This window comes from Taudactylus pleione, unplaced genomic scaffold (genome assembly GCF_031769625.1).
Source record: "Taudactylus pleione unplaced genomic scaffold, aTauple2 ptg000296l, whole genome shotgun sequence".
Classification (NCBI taxonomy): Eukaryota; Metazoa; Chordata; class Amphibia; order Anura; family Myobatrachidae; genus Taudactylus; species Taudactylus pleione.
The window spans coordinates 12,096,674-12,104,465 of record NW_028284698.1 but is presented as its reverse complement, the minus strand read 5'-3'; the positions used below and the strand labels follow the sequence as shown (position 1 = coordinate 12,104,465).

The window sequence follows — 7,792 nt, the reverse complement described above, 5'->3', positions numbered from 1 at the left end:
ACAGTGGTAGAAAGGATGGCAGTTTAATAAACTAAACGACCCCTAGGAAGTTTAAAAACCAATAATGTGTTATTTAATCAAGAACTAGGTCAGAAGCCCTAGGAAGTTGGAATATGTTTATGGAATGAAGACAGGGAAAGGATGGAAGGATTGACTTGTTTTTAATTTATTTGTTTTAATGTTTTGATTCTTAAAAAAAATGCATGAGCTTCTTCTCCCCCTCAAACACTGAACTGAACTGGGCTTTAGAGTATTACGTCATCAGCTACGTCATGGGGAGGAAATCTGTATGGGCAAAAGAAAAAAAACAAAAATGCCAAGAGGAACGTGCTGCAATGGTAGCTGTGTGTGCCATGGTGCAAGCAGCCAATCAGCAGGGTGACGTTTGAGGAGCCTTTCCAGTCTTTAAGCATAAGAAGTTTGACAGAAATGGGTTGAATCTGTCTATAGAGTGCTGCAGAGTAAGACTCTAGACTGGGTATCAGGGGTGTATCTAGGGATCCGAGTGCCCCTGGCAAGGTAATGGACTAGCACCCCCCCCCATTATTTCAGGAAGTGCCTCCAGTAGTAGTCCCCTCTATGCAGTTCCCCCAGTAGTAGTCCCCTCTATGCAGTGCCCCCAGTAGTAGTCCCCCCTATACAGTGCCCCCCAGTAGCGGACATCCCCCCATAACGTACCCCCAGTAGCGGTCTCCACAATACAGTGCCCCCAGTAGCGGCCATCCCTCCTCAAAATGTGCCCCCAGTAGTGGCCCCCACAATACAGTGCCCCCAGTACCGGCCATCCCCCCCCAATGTGCCCCCAGTAGCAGCCCCCAAAATACAGTGCCCCCAGTAGCGGCCACCCCCCCAAAATGCCCCCAGTAGTGGCCCCCACAATACAGTGCCCAAAGTAGCGTCCATCTCCCTCATAACGTGCCACTCCCTATACAGTGCCCCCTAGTAGCCACACCCCCCCGTGTTGTGCCAGATAAAAAAACACAAAGAAAAAAAAAGCAACTTACCTGATCCCCGCTCCTGCTTATGACTGCCACTGTCCACTCCTCCGGGCCCGCTTTCACTCTGCACTATGGGATGGGAGAGACGCCATGATGTCTCTCCCATCACCCACTGTGGAGGGAGCCGGAAGACGGAGCTCATGAGTGAGCTCCAGCCGGCTCCCTCCGTGGACGATGCAGTAGCCAATGAGAGTCTGCCTGACTCTCATTGGCTGGCTGCTCTAACAAATAGACCGCTCTCACTGCTGTCTGCCCTACACTTGGGGCCCAGGAGACTAGTGGGGCTAGTTCAAGCCCCTAGGGTAGTCTACCCATTGGCTGCTGGTGGCACTGCCGGACGGCGCCCCCCCTTTGGCCGGCGCCCCTGGCAGGTGCCATCCTGGCCAATGGGTAGATACGCCCCTGCTGGGTATTTGAACTCACAAAGACAAATATGCAGCTGCTATGTGAACAGAGCGAGTGGGGATGGAAGGAGTGGGAAAAACGCATAGAGCTGACAGATGAACGTGCCTGGTACCTTATTGCCAGAGATGAGCTTTCTGCGCCTGTTGCTTTTGTGCACTTCAGATTTGACATGGAGTGAGGGGATGAGGTCCTTTATTGTTATAAGGTGCAGTTTAAGATCCATGTCCACAGGAAAGGATTGGGGAAATTCCTGGTACAAATCTTACAGATGAAGAAAGTCGTCGTTACAGTGTTCAAACTAGGGGTGTTTTGGTTTTGGATCTGGATCTTGCTTCGTGTTTTGGATCTGGATTGGTTTTGCCAAAACCACCCTTCCAGGTTTTGTGTTTTGGTTTTGGATCTGTATTTTTCTGGAAAAAAGCATAAAAACAGCTAAAATCACAGAATTTGTGGGTTTTTCTGTTCATATGCTATTATTAACCTCAATAACATTAATTTCCACTCATTTTCAGAACACCTCACAATATTGTTTTTAGGCCAAAAGGTTGCACCGAGGTAGCTGGATGACTATGCTAAGCGACACAAGTGGGCAGCACAAACACGTGGCCCATCTAGGAGTGACACTGCAGTGGCAGACAGGATGGCAGTTTGAAGAACTAGGCCCCAAAGAGTACATAATGCAAAAAAAGAGGTGCAAGATGGAATTGTCCTTGGGCCCTCCCACCCACCCTTATGTTGTATAAACAGAACATGCACACTTTAACAAACCAATCATTTCAGCGCTAGGATCTGCCACACGACTGTGGCTGAAATGATTGGTTCGTTTGGGCCCCCACAAAACAAGCTGGCAATTATTCTGTCCCTGCACAAACTGGCTCTACGGAGGCAAGATGTCTTCCTCATCCTCATCCACTGATTCCTCACCCTCTTCAGTGTTGTGTACATCCTCATCCTCACAGAGTATTAATTCGTCCCCACTAGAATCCACCACCACAGGTCCCTCTGTACTTTCTGGAGGCTGGTCTAACCGGAATAATTGATAGTTCATTTTGATGAACATCATCTTCTCCACATTTTGTGGAAGCAACCTCCTACACCTTTTGCTGACAAGGTTCCCAGCTGCACTAAAAACTCTTTCGGAGTGCACACTGGAGGGGGGGCAACTTAGATAAAATAGAGCCAGTTTGTACAGGGGCCTCCAAATTGCCTCTTTTTCCTGCCAGTACAGGTACAGACTGTCTGACATGCCTACTTGGATGCTGTCACTGATGTAATCCTCCACCATTATTTCAATGGTGACAGCATCGTATGCAGCGACAGTAGACATGTCAGAAATTGTTGGCAGGTCCTTCACTCCAGACCAGATGTCCAAACTTGGTTCTGCCTGCCCTTTATCACCGCCAATGGGTTGGTTAGGATATCTAAGTTGTTTCCTGGCAGCCCCAGTTGCGGGAGAAAATGAAGAAGGAGCTGTTGCCATGTCACGTTCCACTTCAGCTGACATGGTTTTCACCAGCAGGTCTTTGCACCTCTGCAGGCTTGTGTACACCGGAAAGAGAGAGGCTTTAAACCTTTGGATCAAGCATGATGGGCAAAATGTAGTGGTCTGATTTCAACAGATTGACCACCCTCGAATCCTGGCAAAGCAAGTGAAGGGCTTCATCCACATGTCCCACATACCGAGTGGAATCGCTCCATCTTAGCTCCTCCTTCACTTTCTTCAGCTGCTTCTGCAAAAGCTTGATGAGGGGAATGACCTGACTCAAGCTGGCAGCATCTGAACTGACTTCACGTGTGGCAAGTTTGAAGGGCTGGAGAACCTTGCACAACACGGAAATCATTCTCCACTGTACTTGAGTCAGGTGCACACCCCCTCCTTTGCCTATGTCATAGGTGGATGTAAAGGCTTGAATGGCCTTTTGCTGCTTTTCCATCCAAGCATATAGAGGGGTGAGTTCCACCACGTTACAACCTCTTGCTTCAGGTGATGGCAGGGCAGGTTCAAGAGTGTTTGCTGGCGCTCCAGTCTTCGGGACACAGTCGCTGAATGGTGAAAGTGGCCCGAAATTTTTCGGACTGCCCAAAGCGTCTCCTGCACGTCCCTGTCATTGTGTAAGCAAAACATGGGACGTGCTGGAATTTGCCCAAATGTAATGCCCTCACAATATTGGTGGCATTATCAGAACTCACAAAACCCCAGGATAGTCTAAGTGGGGTAAGCCATTGGACGATGATTTCCCTCAGTTTCTCTAAGAGGTTGTCAGTGGTGTGCCTCTTACTGAAACCGGTAATACACAGCATAGCCTGCATTGGAACGAGCTGGCATTTCTGAGATGCTACTGGTGATGCTGCTGTTGTTGCTGCATAAGGCAATACATCTACCCAATGTGCTGTCACAGTCATATAGTCCTTAGTTTGCCCTGTTCCACTTGTCCACATGTCCGTGGTTAGGTGGACATTGGGGACAACTGCATTTTTTAGGATACTGAGGACACTTTTTCAGACGTCTCTGTACATTCTCGGTATCGCCTGCCTAGTGAAGTGGAATCTAGATGGGATTTTGTTTGGTACTGGAGACACACTACCTCCATCAATTGTCTAAATCCCACTGCACTAATGGCGGATACCGGATGCACGTCTAACACCAACATAGCTGTCAAGGAATCAGTTTTCTGCTTTGCAACAGAATGAATGCTGTCGTACTTCATCCTCCTCGCATAGGCCTGTTGGAGAGTCAAGTGCTTAATAAAAGCACTTGACTCTGTAGGATGATGAACGACTCCCAGTAGCAACAGCAGCAGTAGGCGTAGCAATGCAGGATCCTCTGGAGAAATCCCGGATAGGAGAGGAGTCAGTCATGCCAGTGACATGGACTGCAGGACTACTTCCGATCCTGATTGAGGAGGAAATTGATGAGGAGGGTTGTGGTTTGCAGGCACCTGGATACAATAGGACAAAGGGATTTAGGTGGCACTGGACTGCTTACGGTCTTAGGCACAGTTTCTGAACTTGACAGTAACGTTTTATGAACGCGCTGCAGGTGACGTGTAATGGAGGATGTTCCTAGGTGGTAAACGTCCTTACCCCTTCTTATTACACCTTTATTTATTATTATTTATTACCAGTTATTTATATAGCGCACACATATTCTGCAGCAGAATATTACAGAGAATATTTGGCCATACACATCAGTCCCTGCCCCGGTGGAGCTTACATTCTATGTTCCCTACCACATGTGCACACACATACACACTAGGGTTAATTTGTGTTGGGAGCCAATTAACCTACCTGTATATTTTTGGAGTGTGGGAGGAAACCGGAGTACCCAGAGGAAACCCACGCAAACATATACTAACTCCACACAGTTAGGGCCGTGGTGGGAATCGAACCCATGACCTCAGTGCTGTGAGTCAGTAATGTTAACCATTACACCGTCTGTGCTGCAATAATCTACATATGGCAAGACAGTTGTTGTCCTGATTTGGATAGAAATATTTCCAGACCAAAGAGGTGGATTTTTTGGTCTTCTGCCCAGGCATGACGATGGGCTTTTTCATCCCACGGACAACAACTGTCTCCCCCGGTGCCTGATTTAAACAAACCACATCACCATCAAAATCCTCCTTGTCAAGTTCCTCCTCAGCGCCAGCTACACCAATATCCTCATCCTGTTGTACTTCAACAGTGACATCTTCAATTTGAATATCAGCAACCGGACTGTGGGTGCTCCTTCCAGCACTTGCAGAGGGTGTGCAAATGGTGGAAAGAGACACCTCTTCCTGTCCAGTGCTGGGAAGATCAGGCATTGTAACCACCACCACACTTGGACTCTCCTTGGGGATTTGTGATATCTTCTTAGAACGCACAGTTCTTTGCTGTGCTTTTGCCAGTTTAACTCTTTTCATTTTTCTAGCGGGGAGGGCTTTCATTGCCATGTGAAGCTGAACCACTAGTCATGAACATAGGCCAGGACCTTAGCCGTTTCTTGCCACTCTGTGCCGTAAATGGCATACTGGCAAGTTTACGTTTCTCCTCAGATGATTTAAATAAAAATTTTTGGGTCATTTTACTGAACTTTGGCTTTTTGGATTTTACATGCCCTCTACTATGACATTGGGCATCGGCCTTGGCAGATGACGTTGATGGCATTTCATTGTCTATGTCATGACTAGTGGCAGCAGCTTTAGCACTAGAAGGAAGTGGTTCTTGATCTTTCCCTATTTGATCCTCCAAATTTTTGTCCTCCATTATTTTTATGGAGTGCATTAATTTTGTGGAGTGAATAACCCCTGTAAAAATTCTTTGGATGAATTGCAGCTTACACCACACAGGATAGCCCCTATAAAAATTATTTGGATGAAGGACAGCTTACACCACATGGGACAGCCCCTGTAAAAATTATTTGGATGAAGGGCAGCATACACCACACAGGACAGCCCCTGTAAAAATTATTTGGATGAAGGGCAGCTAACACCACACAGGACAGCCCCTGTAAAAATTATTTGGATGAAGGGCAGCTAACACCACACAGGACAGCCCTTGTAAAAATTATTTGGATGAAGGGCAGCTTACACCACACAGGATATCCCCTGTAAAAATAATTTGGATGAAGGGCAGCGTACCCCTACACCACATGGGAGAGCCCCTGTAAAAATTATTTGGATGAAGGGCAGCTTACACCACACGGGACAGCCCCTGTAAAAATTATTTGGATGAAGGACAGCTTACACCACATGGGACAGCCCCTGTAAAAATTATTTGGATGAAGGGCAGCATACACCACACAGGACAGCCCCTGTAAAAATTATTTGGATGAAGGGCAGCTAACACCACACAGGACAGCCCCTGTAAAAATTATTTGGATGAAGGGCAGCTAACACCACACAGGACAGCCCTTGTAAAAATTATTTGGATGAAGGGCAGCTTACACCACACAGGATATCCCCTGTAAAAATAATTTGGATGAAGGGCAGCGTACCCCTACACCACATGGGAGAGCCCCTGTAAAAATGATTTGGATGAAGGGCAGCTTACACCACACGGGACAGCCCCTGTAAAAATTATTTGGATGAAGGGCAGCGTACACCTACACCACACAGGACAGCCCCTGTAAAAATTATTTGGACTGAATATACAGCACAGGATAGCACCACTGGACTGATACAGCAGAGCAGGTCACCCCCAGACTGATACAGCAGCACAGCACTACTGGACTGGACTGATACAGCAGAGCAGGTTGATATGATACAGCAGAGCCACTTTCCCTCAGAGACTACACTACACGTCCTCTCACTACACTCTCCAAGACTGGACTGAAGATGGCGGGGCGGGAGGTGCGAAATGTGCAAAGTCCGGGTCTCGCGAGAATCCGACACCAGAATGATGACGTTTTGCCTTGTTCCGGGAACCAGGTATGGCGGGAAAACCCGAGCTGGACGGTTCCCAGCTCAGATCGGGGGGGCTCGGGGGGTTCAGATTTCGAAAATCCAAACCCGCTCATACCTAGTTCAAACACAATCACGGTGCTTACCACTTCTTCAGAGATGTATTACAGCTTGAGATAGATGAGACCTCTCCCAGTGTATCAGGGTGCTGGAGTGATGATTGCATGTATGAGATTCGGAGCCACAAGACAAAGTTTGGAGACACTCCCCATTCACATTCAGGATATTGTGCAGGCTTCTGCCACTGAATAAGGTGGTGGATGATCACATGGGAAATTATGGGAGTTCAAGAGGACACAGCGATTGTCAATATCTTCTGTTTTGTGGGGGGTTCTACTCACCTAGATTTTTTTTATTTTAATCTAGTGATGTTTAAATACTGCGTTATTGTGTACATGCGTGTGACTTACGCCACCGCAAGTCCCTTTAACAGTAAATAAATTCTTGTTTCAATCCACAAAAAAAATGTTTTTGAAGGTAGATCAATGTAGGATCAAGTTCTTCAGTTTATGAAAGACATCTTTGATCTGGATGAGGTTTTTTTTATACATCTAATAGAAATGTGGTGGCCTTGCTTGTGGAGGTGCTGCTAGTACACACTGTTAACAGACGTTTACTTTGTGCTCAGGGAGGTTGTTAGGGATAATGGGACCAAGACTTGCTGTTTACATCAGAGGGAAGCAGCCTGTAGCTCTCCGGCTAAACTAGAACTCCCAGCATCTGTGATGTTTGCTGGGCCTCCTGGAAGTTATCTGTCAACAACAGGTGGCATGCTTCAGGCTACCTCAGCTGGAATTACTATGATTTACTGCTGGCCGCATAGCTGGCAGTTCAAATCCCAACAGCGGAAGCCCGGAAGGGGTGAAAATCCCGAAGCTACAAAGGGTAAGTATCGCTAACCTTTTTTTACCCCCTAACCCTAACCCTTCTTTAGGGGTGACTCAC

The 7,792-nt window shown here is 47.2% G+C and overlaps 1 pseudogene; it reads left to right on the top strand.

Annotated features, from left to right (window-relative positions):
- The first annotated feature begins 218 nt into the window (after positions 1–218).
- Positions 219–7,095, top strand: LOC148511719 (N-alpha-acetyltransferase 40-like; annotated as a pseudogene).
- Positions 7,096–7,792: the final 697 nt, after the last annotated feature.